The sequence below is a fragment of the Pleurodeles waltl genome, chromosome 9 (genome assembly GCF_031143425.1).
Source record: "Pleurodeles waltl isolate 20211129_DDA chromosome 9, aPleWal1.hap1.20221129, whole genome shotgun sequence".
NCBI lineage: Eukaryota > Metazoa > Chordata > Amphibia > Caudata > Salamandridae > Pleurodeles > Pleurodeles waltl.
The window spans coordinates 499,587,933-499,605,246 of record NC_090448.1 but is presented as its reverse complement, the minus strand read 5'-3'; the positions used below and the strand labels follow the sequence as shown (position 1 = coordinate 499,605,246).

General features: G+C 42.8%; 1 protein-coding gene across 1 annotated transcript in view; it reads right to left on the bottom strand.

The window, feature by feature from the left end:
* The window catches only part of LOC138259541 (coiled-coil domain-containing protein 170-like), a 439,156-nt gene that overhangs the window by 66,907 nt on the left and 354,935 nt on the right, over positions 1-17,314 (bottom strand). The window lies entirely within an intron of this gene.

Genomic DNA, 17,314 nt, shown 5'->3' with positions numbered 1-17,314 from the left:
GGGTTTTGCTAAATTATTCACTAGGCCTTGGTTAGCGAGGGTCTGGGCCTAGTTGCCTGCTCTCATATTAAACTGTGTTTTCTAACGTGCAATGTGCAGCTTTCCTGAAGCACAAAGCTGTACGTTTCTAGAAGCTAGATATGTGTGTGTAGCCGTAGTAAATTCTTTCTCATGGGACCCGACTTGCTCAAGGAGACATTCTTGCTGAATGCAACAGTGTAATTCGTAACAGGTGCAAGGCTGCCTGGACTAGAAGAAAACAATGGGACTACTGACTGGAGCGTAAAGTGTATCTTTTGTTACCTGACATTCCACCCGATGAAGACGTCAATTACATGGGCCAATCAACTGCATGTTTTGTGGAAAAATCTAGTAAGGTGCGTGGAGAATTACTGGACAGAGATAATGATGCACCAAAAATGATCCAATAGGGAATTAAAGGCTAGTTTGACAGTTTTGATATAACCGCATGACCCGAGGGCAAATCAGCCACTATTAGCCATTATTCGGACATTCTACCCCAAGCTATACTTTGTCATTTTGAGACTTAGCTGTCTATATTCCTGATACTTAAACCATCCTCTATTCGTTCTTACCTAATACTTACTTCTCCTCCATATGATGGAAGAGCTTATTCTTTAGCTATTCCATACTGAGACATGCCTTGTCCTATCTTTGCTGGTGGTGAATCGACTGATGTCCTAAGGACGAAGACTGACGCTGTTTGCTGATTCGTTGGAGGGGTAACTATCTGATGATAATTGTAATTGTCTGTTTGCCTTTTCTTTCTAGGTACCAACTGCTTTTTGATAGAGGCCATAGTTAGATGTTTTCCAAATTTGCGTTTGCTAAATTGTTTTGCATGAAGCCCAACATGCCGATGCTAATTTGAGGTTAGTTAAGGTGTTCACTAATATCTGACGCAAATAGACAAATTACTGAATTCTTGCTTTGTTGAACCTTGTACTCTGAGACTCTACTAAACAGCTTCTTATTAGTGATGTGTTAATGCTTAATGAATATTCTCTATGTGTTGATTAACTGTGTTCAAATTATAAATCTGAAGAGTTACTAATGAAATTGATTGCTAATTAAATTAAAAGAAATGACTTTAGATTGTAAATAATAGGGAATAAATATCCTAACACTTAATTAGATTTGTGTGGTTATTCATGGCTGAAAGTTCATGGTGTGTTCGTTTTATTGATCTTTATTGAATGTTATAGACTAACCTGTTGATTAGGGATTGCATATATTGATTGGGTTATTGAAATATTGATTTTGTGATGCCAGAAAGATATCTCGTTATGGGAAGTCTCCGAACGTGGTCAAAAGGTTTGTCCGCTTAGGCGTGTCTCCTTGTAAGTTTACTTAGCAAGGTTCTGACGCGCTATCACAGGCTACACCCCAACTCCCTTTGTGTCACTGTCTAGAGCGAGGTGCAAACAGCCCAACTGTCAAACTGACCCAGACAGGGAATCCACAAACAGGCAGAGTCACAGAACGGTTTAAGCAAGAAAATGCTCACTTTCTAAAAGTGGCATTTTCAAACACACAATCTTAAAATCAACTTTACTAAAATATGTATTTTTAAATTGTGAGCTCAGAGACCGCGAACTCCACATGGCTATCCGCTCCCAAAAGGGAATCTATGCTTTAATCATATTTAAAGGCAGCCCCCCTGTTAACCCGTGAAAGGGATAGGCTTGCAACAGTGAAAAACGAGTATAGCAGTATTTCATTGTTGGGACATTTAAAACACATTAGTATATGCCTTACTTTAACCATACACTGCACCATGCCCATGGGGCTACCTAGGGCCTACCTTGGGGGTGTCTTACATGTGAGAAAAGGGAAAGTTTAGGCCTGGCAAGTGGGTATACTTGCCAAGTCGAATTGGCAGTTTAAAACTGCATACACAGACACTGCAGTGGCAGGTCTGAGACATGATTACAGAGCTACTAATGTGGCTGGTACAACCAGTGCTGCAGGCCCACTAGTAGCAGTTGATTTACAGGCCAGGGGCACCTCTAGTTCACTGTACTAGGGACTTACCAGTAAATCAAATATGCCAATCATGGATAAACCAATCAACAATACAATTTACACAGTAAGCAAATGCACTTTATCACTGGTTAGCAGTGGGAAAGTGCTCAGAGGTCTAAAGCTAACAAAAACAGGTCAGAAAAAATAGGAGGCAGGAGGCACAAATATTGGGACTAGGGACTAGGGACTTACCAGTAAATCAAATATGCCAATCATGGATAAACCAATCAACAATACAATTTACACAGTAAGCAAATGCACTTTATCACTTGTTAGCAGTGGTAAAGTGCTCAGAGGTCTAAAGCTAACAAAAACAGGTCAGAATAAATAGGAGGCAGGAGGCACAAAGATTGGGACTGACCTTGCAAAAAGGGCCAGGTCCAACACCCCCACCAGCCTAAAGCCGGGGGAGACCAATCAATACCTTCATGTCCTTCCCTGAGTGGGGCGATAGAACAGAGACCCAGGCCCACAGCAGCAGGGGCATGTTCCAGTTCTACGCCGTCTTGGCTCCAGTTGGATCCCTCTGTCTATACTGTCAGGGCCCACTAAGCTAACCCATGGGGAACCCTTCTTCTCATCTGCAGATACCATCTGTGCAGCACCTAATTTTAAGGACAAGCCTGTGGAGATTTCTTCAAAAGCAGGAATGCACAACAAAGTCAAGTCTTTGTCCTCGTTCACCAGGCAGAAGCAGCAACTTCAGGATAGCTTCACAAAGCACAGTCACAGGCAAGGCAGCACTTCTCCTCAGCTCTTCAGCTCTTCTCCAGGCAGAGGTTCCTCTTCATGTCCAGAAGTGATCTAAAGTCTGTGGTTTTGGTTGCTCTTCTTATACCCATTGTGGCCTTTGAAGTAGGCCTACTTCAAAGTAAATTATTTCTTGTTTGTGAAATCCTGCCTTGCCCAGGCCAGGCCCCAGACACACACCAGGGGGTTGGAGACTGCATTGTGTGAGGGCAGGCACAGCTCTTTCAGGTGTGAGTGACCACTCCTCCCCTCCCTCCTAGCACAGATGGCTCATCAGGATATGCAGGCTACACCCCAGCTCCCTTTGTGTCACTGTCTAGAGCGAGGTGCAAATATCCCAACTGTCAAACTGACCCAGACAGGGAATCCACAAACAGGCAGAGTCACAGAATGGTTTAAGCAAGAAAATGCTCACTTTCTAAAAGTGGCATTTTCAAACACACAATCTTACAATCGACGTTACTAAAAGATGTATTTAAATTGTGAGCTCAGAGACCCCAAACTCCACATGTTTATTCGCTCCCAAAGGGAATCTATGCTTTAATCATATTTAAAGGCAGCCCCCATGTTAACCTATGAGAGGGATAGGCCTTCCAACAGTGAAAAACAAATTTAGCAGTATTTCACTGTTAGGACATTCAAAAAACACATTAGTATCTGTCCTACCTTAACCATACACTGCACCCTGCCCATGGTGCTTCCTAGGGCCTACCTTAGGGGTGTCTTACATGTAAGAAAGGGAAGATTTAGGCCTGGCAAGGGGGTACACTTGCCAAGTTGAATTTACAGTTAAAACTGCACACACAGACACTGCAGTGGCAGGTCTGAGACATGATTACAGAGCTACTACTGTGGCTGGCATAACCAGTGCTGCAGGCCCACTGGTTGCAGTTGATTTACAGGCCCTGGGCACCTCTAGTGCATTGTACTAGGGACTTACCAGTAAATCAACTATGCCAATCATGGATAAACCACTCAACAATACAACTTACACAGAGAGCATACGCACTTTAGCACTGGTTAGCAGTGGTAAAGTGCTTAGAGTTCTAAAGCCAACAAAAACAGGTCATACAAAATAGAAGGCATGAGGCAATAAGATTGGGGCTGACCCTGCAAAAAGGGCCAGGTCCAACACTATTACCCACCTCAATGGTACACACTTAACACACACAGAAGTATAAATGGCTGAACTGGCCAAGCAGGATTCAGGAGCACAACCTACCCTTTTACAAACAGATCACAGCAGTGGACAAACTAACATACTGAATTATGTTATCTTCCTATTTTAAGAATCTTCTTCGAAATACAGCATCTCCTAATTAACCATTCAAAGACAGATTTGGCAAAGAAACCTCCAAGATGCGTCACTCATGGAAAACCTCCCACAGCCTTGGAACAGGGCAAGGACCTTGGTGGTTATCCTAATCGGCCCATAAATATCAATTTACACACAGTGTATTCACTGGTATGCAGTTAATTCACTTCAGCTGGCAAGGACTATAAAGGACTGGTTCAAAGCCAGATGTTTACAAGGGCTGTTCAAGTGAGTCCCTGGCAGTGAGACTAGCCTGTAAATTCAATGTCAGCTATCCATTTTGCCCGGCCCATCTGGAACACTTCATATGACCTTTCTATTTTAAGGTCATTGGGTTATTGTAGGCGGCGTCTTGTGAGATGGTTTACATTTCCTTGTGCATGGAGTTTATAGAGCCCTTTATTTAGCTCTTACAGTTAGGAATAATGTCCTCTGTAAGTAAAACTTCAGTTAAATTTAGACACAGGTTTGAAAACATGAAATGATTATACTGATTTTTATTGTCTTATTTTGACCTACGAAAAGGTATGTTTTTATATCGCACCGCCTGTGCTATCAAAATTTGAAAATTCTTGAGAGTGAGAAGTAATTTGTATTTTTGGGAGCATCAGAGAAAAGTATGTCATACAAATTTGGCAATAATGAAAACACATGCAATTAAATTCCTGGACCGATAAAACAAACAAAATCAATGCAAATTAAATACAGTAACATCTAAACCTTACTACAGCATTCTCATTACTTACAAATGTAGTGGAGCAGCACTCTGCCGTGTTCAATGAAGCTTTTCCCATCATCTGCCTGTAGGAAGGCTCTCCCTCCGACTGAACAGCTTTCTGAACCTCAACCCTCCCATTAAGATGCTCTGCACACAGTACAGTAATGAATGGAGGCGCAGTTAATGTCCCAGTTGTAGCCCTTCTCAAAAGATGTGATGTTTAACCTTCCATGAGTAAGAGCTGAACCTGACCTCCAGCTGTGTGAGACTCACTCACAATGAGTGAGAGTTTAGAGCCCGGAGTCAGGTGAATTTATTCTAATATGTGTTTGCTAGTGATTTAATTGTCTGCTCTATTGACGTCAATTGGGGCGGCTGATCGTACTACCTGCCTTGCACTGCCCTTGCACCTCTTGTCTGAACGCGGCCCTTTGACAACCAGGTGACATCACTGGGATTCAAAGGGAGTGCGATGACACTTGCACAATCCATGGCATTCTGATAAACGGGCATCATTTGTAAAACATTCATGTTAATTAAGCACTCCTATTTGCACGGTGTCAATAATAAACGTAGATTGTGTAGCAAGAGCAGATGCTTCTAAATTACACCAGTTGTTATTTAAACAGATTAAAAAAATCCAGAGTTTAAAATGTAATATCTTGCCGTCTGACAGTATAGCACAATGATTAATTGGAAACTCTACAGTTATTCGGCAACAACATAAGACATGGGCATAAAGTTAGGCCTGAGCAAGGTAACATCCTCCTGACCAGTGAGATAGAAAATCTACATTTTGTTCCCTTTTTTTGTTAGAAAAGAGCATTTGTTTCAGAATTTATATGATGGACTTCCGTTGCACATAAGCAGCAGCAACTAAAAATTTTTTATATGCAATCAATCAATCAATCAGTGTTCTTGTATAGTGTTGCTAATCATCCGTTAGGGTCTCAAGGTGCTAGGGGAGAGCAGTTGCAGTTCAGTCGAAGAGCCAGGTCTTGTGCTCCATCTTGAATTGAGGCAGTGTGGGTGATTGCCTGAGATGTAGCGAAAGAGCATTCCAGGTCTGCACATTGAGGTAAGAGAAGGATCTTCCTCCAGCTGAGTTCAGCCGAGAGAAGGAGGCTGGTGGGCATGTAGAAGGACAGGCGGTGGTTGAGGTAAGGTCTAATGCTGTTGAGGGCCTTGTAAACGTGTATGAGGAGCTTGAAGGTGATTCTTCTGTTGATTAAAACCCAGTGAAGGTCTCTCAGGTGAGCAGTGATGTGGCTGTGGCGGGGGATGTCCAGGATGAGTCTGGCCGAGGTGTTTTGGATTCTCTGTAGTTTCTCTCAAAGTTTTTGGGTGGTGCCAGTATAGAATGCATCGCAGTTGTCTAACTTGCTGCTGGCGAGCGCCTGGGTGACTGTTCTCTCGGACTTGATGGGGATCCATTTGAAAACCTTTCAGAGCATGTGGAAACAGGTGGATGAGATAGCCTTGATTTGGAAGTTTATTGAGAGCAAGGAGTTGAGGATGATTCAGAGATTGCATGTGTGGTCAGTGGGTATCTGAGGGGTTCCGAGCACTGAGTGCCACCAGGAGTCATCAAGGTCAGGAAGGGGAGAGAAACAAAATAAAAACAGCAGAATAAGAATGGAAATATTGAAAGAAAAATGCCAAAAAGGCTAGAAAACAGAACAAGAGATACAGAGATACAGAGATGCAGAGCAAAGAGTAAGAGCAGAGACAGAGAGAGACTCACCACTGGACCATCAGGGATGAGACGCAGGTGGGAACTTGCAGGTGGAGGAGGGCCTCAAGCACAAGACCTGGAGCGTGGAGCAGTGCAGAGGGGCAGCAGCTATCAGGTGGAGCTGTGCATTGGGGAGCTGACCAAGGGTCAGTGAGGTCGTTCTTTCACCACGCAGCAGCCGCCTTTAAGAAGGGTAGGGAGGTGGGAGAGGCTGGTCAGCAAGTAATTCGCTCCCAAGTAGATCTGTTAGCGAATCAGATGAAAATATGTCAGTCTACCAGCAAGAAGTATGCAGTGCTCTTGCAGAGATGAGTCCAATGCATAGCTTTTCCAGTGCTCTGTCTTGAGGCCTAATGCCAAAGTTTGTGAAGATTTGGGCAAGTTTAGTTCTTGTAAAACACAGAAGTTCACCTGGGAGGGTATCTTGGCACTAGAGAATACCAAACCGTAGAGTTCATAAAACAAAACCTGAAGAACAAACTGGTTAAAGTTAAAAGGAACGTAGAAACAGCCAAGTTTTCAAAGCCTTCCTGAACTTAAAGAGATTGTGCTATAGGCAGGGCAACTGGAAGTGAATTCCATTTTATGGCAGCAACCACAGAGAAAGGCAGATCATCTAAAGTTTTAACACCTGTCTCAAAAACTGAGGTGGCTAATAAGGAAAATAACAACACAATGTGCAGAAAATATCCTTTGGTTCAACACAAGGCACAGAGATTTCCTGGATAAATTTACAGTGGGTGATAAAGAAATGAGAATGTCTATTGCACATAAAGAAACTGCAAGAAAATTATATGGGGAAATTGAAGAAAACATATTTCCTGAAAATAAGCCCCAAATGATAGAGCAACAATACATCCAGAACTCTTGTGGTCCAGAGGATGGCCACATCCAAAACAGGAACAAAAAAATTAGTCTTGTAATCAGGCTCATAGATACCAAATGCAAAACAAGTTTAAAGGCTAGTCCAGATGGAATTGTAGAGATTGATGAAATAAGTAGAATGTTAAGCCCAGTGCAGTGAGGCTTGAGAATGACCTTTCCACTTTGGGCTGTATGGGCCAGATTTACAAGGCCCTATCGCCACAGAGGGGCGCGCAGCAGGTGTTGAAGTGGGTGTTCCATTGCAACACCCATAGCTTTTGATGCTGCCCAAGATTTACGAGAAATCATAAATCGGTGAACGTGCCAAAAATTAACGCCACCACAGAGGTGGTGTTAGCATGGTAAAACGAGGAGGAATGCTTTTAGTTCTCCTCGTTTTTGGCTTTTTCTATGTGTCCTGCATTCTGCAACACACATAGAAGAAGCAAAATGCCATGGATGACTGTTTATGTGCAGGAAGGTGTCCCTTTCTGCACGTAAACAAACATTCAAAATTGACACTTTGGTCCTTCTATGTGTACTCCATTCTGCAGCACACATAGAAGTGCCAAATCACCACTGTAGACTGTTTATGTGCAGGAAGGATTACCTTCCTGCACATAAACAATTACTTCCCTCATCGCAGACACCCTTGAACTATGGTGAAAGAATGCCTGCATTGGTGCAAGCAGCTTACATTAGCGCTGGCACAGGGGGAAATGCAGGCCTGTGCCGTATTCTTGTAAATATGGTGCAGCCCTGCATTTAAAAACTGGTGCGGTGCTGATGAGTTTGGTGCAGAACAGTGCTAAGCCAGTTTCTTGTAAATCTGACCGTTTATTTCCTTTCAACCATATAACAGAAAAATAAAGCAGCAGCAAAGCAGCAGCTGTAATACTAATTTGTTTCCATTGTGTCCCAAATACCCTGATTGCTGGCAGTTGACCATAATTTTATTATAACTGAATCTTCAGATATTTTATCACTGTTATCACAATCATGCCTCCAAGAACTTCCAGTGAGCCAAATCCATATATTTTTATTTTTTCTGGATGCCTTGTCTCCCTAAAAAAGTCCTGAAAAAATGTTCAACCAAACCTTTCCGTGCTCCTTCAGGCAAGTGCAAAGGCCATGTCCTTGTTGTGACCTATCCTCATGGTCTCAATTCCAAAATGCCACTCCGTGGCCTACAGCCAAAGGGCACATCAGCACCTTTCAATGAACCCTTCTGTATATCAGATAGCTTGCCTCATGCACCAATCCTCCCAGTCTTTCCCTGTATATGCAAGCATCTATTTAATCTGTACCAGGCTATTTCAGAACCCCTCTTCTGTGTCACTAGAGCATAACAGAATAACCAGCAGCAGGGGGAAACATGCTACTGATATGGGATTGGTATAATGTAGTTGAAGTGGTGCAGTCATCTCCACCTACTAACAAGGTGCCATCTGGAACAGACCCCTTAACATGTGTATTTATGGAGAAAACACCAATATGGTAAAAACAATACAAATGCAGCACTAACAATTTGTAAACAAGCGGGCTGCTGTCTTGCTCTATTCCCATACACACCGATGTCCTGATTTATCAACATTTGGCACAATGCAGCTAGACAACTTGCTGCACTACGTCAAATGGAGAGAGAAAGGATGTAATATGATTACTGGTATATGGTTTATTCTTGCGCTCCATCTGCATTGGCCACTTGTGGCTGCAAAGCTCCAATGCAGACACCCTTGTGCCATGGAGCAGGAGTGCTTGTGTTACAGTCAGGATTGTTTTTGTGCAGGAAGTGGCACCTCCTGTGCACAAAAACATTCCCCTGAGGCATTTTCCTCTTTCTACGTGTGCTGCAAAATGCAGCACATGCAGAAAGAGGAAATAACAAGTAGAAATAAACATATTTCTCCTTGTTATGCTTGACGTGTGAAGGCGTAGCATTTTGGTGCATTCCCAGGTCTTAATAGTCTTGGTAAATCTGGGAATGCGCCAAAACTATGGATTGGTGCTTGGGAACACAGATACTCCACGCATAGAACACCTTCCCTACGCAGAGTAGCACAAGGCAGCAACTTGCATTGTGATGCATTACTCCTAGTTTACTATGCCACACATAGTCATGCAAGGTGGAGCTGCGTGGCATAGTAAATGGGTTGCCTTGTGTGGCCGATGGCAACGTAAGCCCTTGAGAAGTCCGGCCTGTGAGAAACGGGATTGTTAGTTGAATAGGGGGGGTGACCCCTGTTCAAGCAACAGCCACAATCCCTGCCAGGGTGAACCACAAAAGTCACGAAATTAACCTATGCTTAACCCTTGGTACCTTGCAACAAAAAAACAGTCAGGCTTAACTTAGAGGCAATGTGTAAAATATTTATGCAGCACACAAACAGTAGAAAAATTCCACACCAATTTACAGAAATGGTGTACATTTTAACAAATTATTTGATACCAAAATGACAAAAATCCAATCAGTAGACTGGAGTTATGTTTTTTTTAAAGTTTAAGGTAAAAACTAGCACCTAAAAGTTCACAGAACCAATCAGTGATATCTAGTCATGCAAGACCGGGTGAAAGTCAAAAAACATGGCTGGCCACAATGGAGCACAGTTCAGATACAACAGTGGATTGGGCCTGGTCAGTTTTTACGTTCAGACTTAGAATACATTTTCAAGAAAACATTCTGAGGGGCCAAATTTCAGAGGAGCAAGACTGCTGGTGATGTCCAAGTAGGAGGGGTAGTTGTCAGGGACCCACTGGATTGAGTTGCGGAAAAGATATAAAAAAAATTTATTCAAAAATCTTCAGCGGGATGAAGCTGAAGGCTGTAGTTGACAAAAGTTCGAGGAGGCTGGATATCCCATTGTAGGGGGATCGCTGAACCGAATTTAGTGGGAGCTACCACAAAGTCAGGCCGTCTGGCGTTGCACCATCAGCAGATTGACAAGCAAGTTGGTCCGGTCTTCCCCTTTTTCTCAGAGCAGTTTTTAGAAAAAATATTCTTAGTCCTAAATCTTGAATTTTGGGCACCTTAATAACATCACAATCAAGGGTCCTTGACTGGAGGGACAACACTAGGGGGTTAGGATTAACTCAGATGGGACTAGATGCAAGTTCCAGGTGCTGGGAGCTTTTGAAGTCCCTGTGGCTCTGATCAGAAGGCCAGCAAACATCACTCTGGTAGTCCTTGGTTCAAGTGATGATGCAGGGCTCAAGCAGCAAGTCTTTTAAGGTGCAGCAAAGCAGTCTTGTGGAGTACACACCGGGCCTCAGCAGCAGGCAGTTCTCTCAGAATCCTTCAGCAGGCCCAGAAAGTGAAGTGGAGGGTGGGCCTGGGTCTGAGGATCCCTTTTTTGAAGTAGGAGATATTTCTAGAGGTTTTCCTTTGAAATGCTTGGGGTTCCTGGATTTCCCTGCCCTGGCTCCAAGTTGACTGCATGGACAGTGCAGTGGTGACAAGTCCATTGTGTGAAGGCAGAGCACAGCCTGTTCAGTTTCAAGGTGCCCAGCATCCTGCCAGCAGATGGCCCATTCAGGCACACTTAATCCCTCTATTGTGTGACTGTCTGGGAGGAGTTAACCAAGTCCAACTGCCAACTACACCCAGTCATGTGAAGTAGGACAGACTGTAGGCACCAAATAGCGAGGGCTGGAAAATGACAACTCATTAAACATGGCAGTCTCAAAATTGTAACTTAAAATCTGATTTTACATTTAGAGAGGATTTTTAACTACAGGTTCATAGACACTAAACATGAAATGCTTACCTGTTGCCAACCAAATCTGACCACTTATTAAAGGTAATGAGGCAACCCAAAGTTATCCTATGAGACAGGTAGGCCTCACAGTCGTGAAAAACTTAACTTAGGAGTTTTTTATTACCAGTGCATGTAAAACTTAAAAGTTTAGGACAGATTTAAATGCCCAAGAGCCCTCTTGGGACACATTAGCATCATTTGTTTTACACTAATGTGGCCCAACGAGGCCAAAATCGTTGCACCAAACTTACAAAGTAGCACAATGCATGCATTGCATCACTTTGAACCCTTCTCACTACATTATGCCTGCGCCAGGCATACTGTATGCAAACAGGGCTTCTAAGAGATGTCTTTGTGTCATTGTTTTTAGCACTTTTAATGCCTGCTCAGACCAGGCACTAAAAGGAGGCATACCATTGTTTACAATGGGCCTCAATGGGCTTTGCAGGATTGGCGTCAACATTATGCTAATCCTGCAAAGCTCTGAACTAGCATCAGAAATTCTGACATTAGTTCCCTAACTACCCCCATGGTGCGCCAAATCTTAGGTACAGCAAACACATGGTGGCATAGGGTGGTGCTAGGGGGTGCAAGAAAAGTGGTGCTGCACTAGATGCAGCGCCACTTTTCTTAAATCTGGCGCCTATATGTCCAACCTTTCAATTATAATGCACTCTGCCCTCTGGGCTACCTAGGGCCTAACTCAGGGGTGACATATGCAATAAAAGGGTGGTTTAGGGCTTAGCAAGGGGATTGATTTACCTAGTCGAATTGGCAGTATAAAACTATTGTAATGGCAGGCCTGGACATGTTTAAGGGGGTACTTGAGTGGGTGGCACTATATGTGCTGCAGGCCCACCAGTAGCATTTAATTTACAGGCCCTGGGTATATGGTATACCACTCTACAAGGGACTTATACGTAAATTAAATATGCCAATCAGGTGTAAGCCAAATTTGACATGTTTAGGGGAGTGAGTACAAGCACTTTAGCAGTGATTTCCAGAATCCTAAAGCCAACAAAAATGAATTTCACCAAAAGTGGAGGGAAAAAGGCAAAATGTTTGGGGGAAGACACCCCTAAGGCTGACAGGTCTAACATGGCCGCAGGTATAATGAAGATCTAGAGTCAAGCATATATAGTCCTTGCCTTTTACCCTCTGTCCCTAGTTTGGCCTCCACAGATAGTAGGGGGGCTTATAATATTTGGGCAGGAAGTCAACCCCTTTCTGCCCTAATCCATACTGGGGGAATAGTTATTCCTGCTAACGACACTCTAATGTAACACCTGTTAACTGAGCACTCCATCACCTCTTTCAGGATGATATGTAGATGGTGTGCCTTGTATTGGTTTGGCTCGTAAGGATAGGTGGGCAGCAAGTGCCAGGTGGGCCAATGTCCGATTCTTTGTCCTGATGGACATGAAGAGATGCATGGTGAGGCTGCAGCAGGAAGGAAATGCTAACAGCTATGCACTACAAAATGTCAAGATGAAGTGCAGACAGGGCAGGAATAAGGTCTATTCAACCATATCAAATCAGAGTGAACAGGGGTGGGCTTTCACTCACAGTCAAATAATAATAACCACAATCCTTGTGAGGGTAAGACACACACAAACCCCAAATTCACCTGTGCTCACTCCCTGACATTTTGGCGCAGTTCAGTCAGGCTTAACAATGTGTAAAGTATTTGTGCAACATTTCAAAAAGTAAAACTGTGAAAACACTACAAAAATCCAATCAGTATAACTGCAGTTATGAATTTTTAAAGAATAACCTGTAAAACAGCACTTAAAAGTGTAATGTGCCAACCGCAGCTATTTGGTCATGCTGGACTGGATCAAAGTGAAAAAAGTTGAGGCTGACCATGATAGACTACGGATCTGACACAGTCCCACATTAGTGATCATGAAGACTTGCCTCCTCACATTTTGTGCGAAGACTTCTGTTCGAGTTAAAGAGGGTCGCAAGTAGGAAGATGAGCATCGCTGGCGACAGTTGCTGTGGTGCAATAAGCAGACAGGGCATTGCGGACGGGTGGGATGGTGCTCATGTTTTCAGTTCCCTGCGAGCTGTCAATGCTGCTGTGTGAAGTGACTGGATGGTGGCAGCTCAAGCTGCTTCTCTGTGTGAGTGGTGCAGTATCAGTGCGAACAAGCCCGTTCGCAGTCACAGAGAGCCCAAAAGCTTGATTTCAAGAGCCCATAAGCCACACCAAGGGTCCAGGAGCTGAGAGGCACCACTTGAGAATCAGGAACTCACTGAGGATGGGCCCAGGAGTTGTTGGGGAGCGTTTTATGTCCCTGAGGCTCAGATCAGGAGGCCAGCTGACTAGCCCTTGATGACGCTCTGAGGTCCTGGGTTCAAGATGGGTTGCAGGTCCAGTTCTTCCTCCCTAGGCAGGAGGGCAGCTGGCAACATGTCAGCACAGAAGGGCAGTAGCTCCCTCAGAGTTGCAGTCCAACAGACTGACAGTCCATGTAGCAGCACAGCAGTCCATCCTAGTAGAGTATCCAAAGGTCCAGAAGTGTACTGAAGAGTTGGTGTCTGAGGTCCAGTATTTATGAACAGTTGTGCCTTTGTAGTGGAGAGACTCTTCTAGAAGCATGCCTTTAAAGTGCACAGATGACCTGCCTTTAGTGCCCTGGCTCCAGACTAACTACAGGGGATATGCAGCCCTTTGTGTAGAAACAGAACACTGCCTATTCAGTTGTAAGTGAGGCTAGACCCAGCTCCTCCCTCCCACACTGCCAGTGATGGCCCATACAGTCACACCCAAAGTCTCCATTGTCTGCGGCTGTCTAGGAGGAGTACGCAAAGCCCAAATGCCAAGTACACATAGTCATGTGACCAAACACAGACTGCAGGCACCAAATGGTTAAGGCAAGAAAAATTCAACTTTCTAAAAGTGGCATTTTCAGAATCACAATTTAAAATCTGACGTTACCATAAGTTAGGATTTTAAATTGTGATTCCAGAGACATCAAACATGAACTGGTCATCTATTCTCATTTGGGAATTACACTTATAAAATGTAATTAGACAACTTCAAAGTTATAATATTGGAGAGATAGGACTACTAGGACACGTAAAACTCAAAAGTACATGTCTAGCTTTTTAAATACACTGTCCCCTGCCCTTGGGGCTGTCCAGAGCCTACCTTTGATGTGACGTATAAGTATTAAAAAGGACGTTTTGGGCCTAGTAAAAGGTTTATTTTGCCAGGTCAACATCGCAGTTTAAAATTGCACACAACGTCTCTGCAATGGCAGGCCTAAGACATGTTTAAAAGGCTACTTAAGTGGGTGGCACAATCAGTGCTGCAGACCCAGTAGAAGCATTTGATTTGCATGCTCTGAGCACTTATAGGACATGTTACTAGGGACTTATAAGCAAATTAAATATGCCAATCAGGTATAAACCAATGTTACCATGTTTTAAGCAGGGTGTGCAAGCAATGGTAAAGTGTGCAGGGTCCTAAGACCAGCAAATACGAAGTCAGCAAAAACAAGAGGTCTGAAGGCAAAAGTCAGAGGGAAACCACGGGATGCCAGGTCTAACAATAAGCACACAAGAAAACAACCTGGAAATCAAGGGTACGAAATAGACCTATGATAATTTACTCTTTTCTCCCCCCCTACTTCATAATTCGAAAGGAGAGCCAAGGACACAGATAAGACTTCATGCTATGACTTATTTAAACCCATGATAGAGGAGAAGACAATTGGTATTTTATAGGGTTTCTGAATTTTCTTGGATCTGGAGCTGTATGATGTTATACATGCCCATGTTTTGACAGTATTCTTCACTAATTATTTTTTCCTTTGCACTCTGAATCGATTCGGAGTTAGCTTGAAATTCACCACCAATAAAATAATATACAAATTCACCTTCATTCAACAGCTGAGGATCAGAGTCTACCGAACAAAATGATTACAAAACAAATGCATGTAAGTCTCAGGATCAATTAATACATATAAAAAAATACAACAACTGGATCAAAACAAACAAACGTGCACTATTAGGTTTATTTTCGACACCCCCTTAGTTCAGATTGCTGGGCTTAGAAGAGGGAATTTTTCAATACGAATTTATTAACTACATGCAACTATACTTCATTTCTAGTTCAGAATTCACAATTCCATCTTCTAAGTATGTGAATATTGTAAAATTCACCAACATGCTATCTGTCTGTACATGGAAAAACATACTCCCAATATATGAACTGCTTACTGCTTAAGAGGCTGTCTCAGTAGTAAATTGAACGAGCTCAGTAGGCAGAAAACACTATAACGATTTTAATATTCAAAAAGAACTTGAAAGTTAAGTGAATGCCCTCCGTTTAAAACCTTAAATGAATTTAAAAATAAAAGTTCTGTACACTTACATACTTGAGAAACAACACTACTGCAGACCGCAGACTGGTGAACTTTGTTTAATGCATTTCAGGTGATAAAATGATCCTCGGGGTGCATGTTTATGTATTTGACATTTTGCTTGATAAAAGTGCATGGTTCTTTAATGGACAAGTATGTAGTTCAGCAAAGTTGGCTACTAGTCGTGATTTTTTGTTGTTCACTTTCTGACCTTTAAATGCGCTATTTTGCACATTTTCAGTTGAAAACATTACCTATTCTGTCCTCACCCCAGGCCAAAGGTTACCCATGGCCAACAGAAACATAATTGTATTTGTTAGAGCATCATATATGATCTTCTATTTTACTCAATAAATAGTTGGTATAAAAACCATTTCCCATACAGATATTTACATATCTGGATTAAAATATTGTGTTCAATACAAATTTCATATATATCTTTCCCACCAGCTCCCATTATCTTCAAAAACAGCTGCATCATCTACGAAACCAAAAAGAACAGATGACGGATGGAATGCTGAACAAGGCAAACAATCACCCCCAGTCACAAAGATCTATGTTTGATCCATAATGTTTTTTGCCCAGTACGCCACCCCACTTTGGACATAGCTGCATGCAAATCAGTCCTGACCCTGCTCCCCTTGGGAACAGTCCAGCCGAACTGCCAGGCAAGGTCCTCTCTGGACCGGAAACAAGCATCCTGGGACCAGTTTCAGGATATCACCCCTCATCACTCTGCCACTGGATTCAAGCTAGCCTGGCTGATGAGGGGGTGATACCCCAAAACCAGTCCCAGGATGCTTGTTTGACATTGTTCAGCATTACGTCCATCACTTGTTCTTTTTGCATTCATTGACAAAACCATCACAGACAGCAACTCCTCCTTTCTGTCTGACAAACTCACCATCTCAAGTAGCTCTTGAAGCACTCCAGCTAGGGCACTATAAGACTGGAGACGAAGTACAACAGGCACTTTCCAACTATGCACTCAGGATCTAGAACTGTATCCATCAGAAACACCTCAACTCTTCTACAATTTAGGGAACAGCTGAAAAAGCTTCTTTAAAGTCACCACACCACAATGCAGTAACTTTCCAGTCTCAGAAAACAACTACTCCTCCAATCACCTAATGGATGTATCTTTCCCTTTGACCTGTACATCTCACCTTTACCTTTAGGCTAGGTTTGTACTACAGAAATACCACATACATACTTTTCTCTGTCATTTTTTCTCCTGAGCCTTTAGCCCCCTAAACTCAAGGATGCTAAAAAACCTTCCTATCAGTCACCCTGATGTCTAATGAAATCCATTAAGCAAGCAATATTATCCAGGGGCAGTGACAGCTTAAGAATTTTGGGGGCCCTGGGCAAGATGTAATTTGTGGGATCCTGTTGGGAACACATTCTAATTTATTACACATTTTGCTATTTAAAGCCCTAATTATACCAAACATTATTGAATCAAACATTCAGAAATAACCACCCAAAGCTCAAATTCCTTATCTGCCAATCAGTATCGTAAGAAAGCATGAATGAGAATAGATTAAACCATTTCTTTCTGTAATTGAATTTAGCATTTTGGTAGGTCTGCTGCTGTTTCAGTTTTCTAAAAATGCAATTCTTTTGCATAACACTTGTGGTACTAGTGCAAAAATAAATGAAGTATTTGAGCTCTCCACTGTGTACAGGGCAACGCAGTGATGGAGTGGACTGTATGAGGAAAAACGTTTGACTTTCCACTCTGTTTACCAAGGGAGC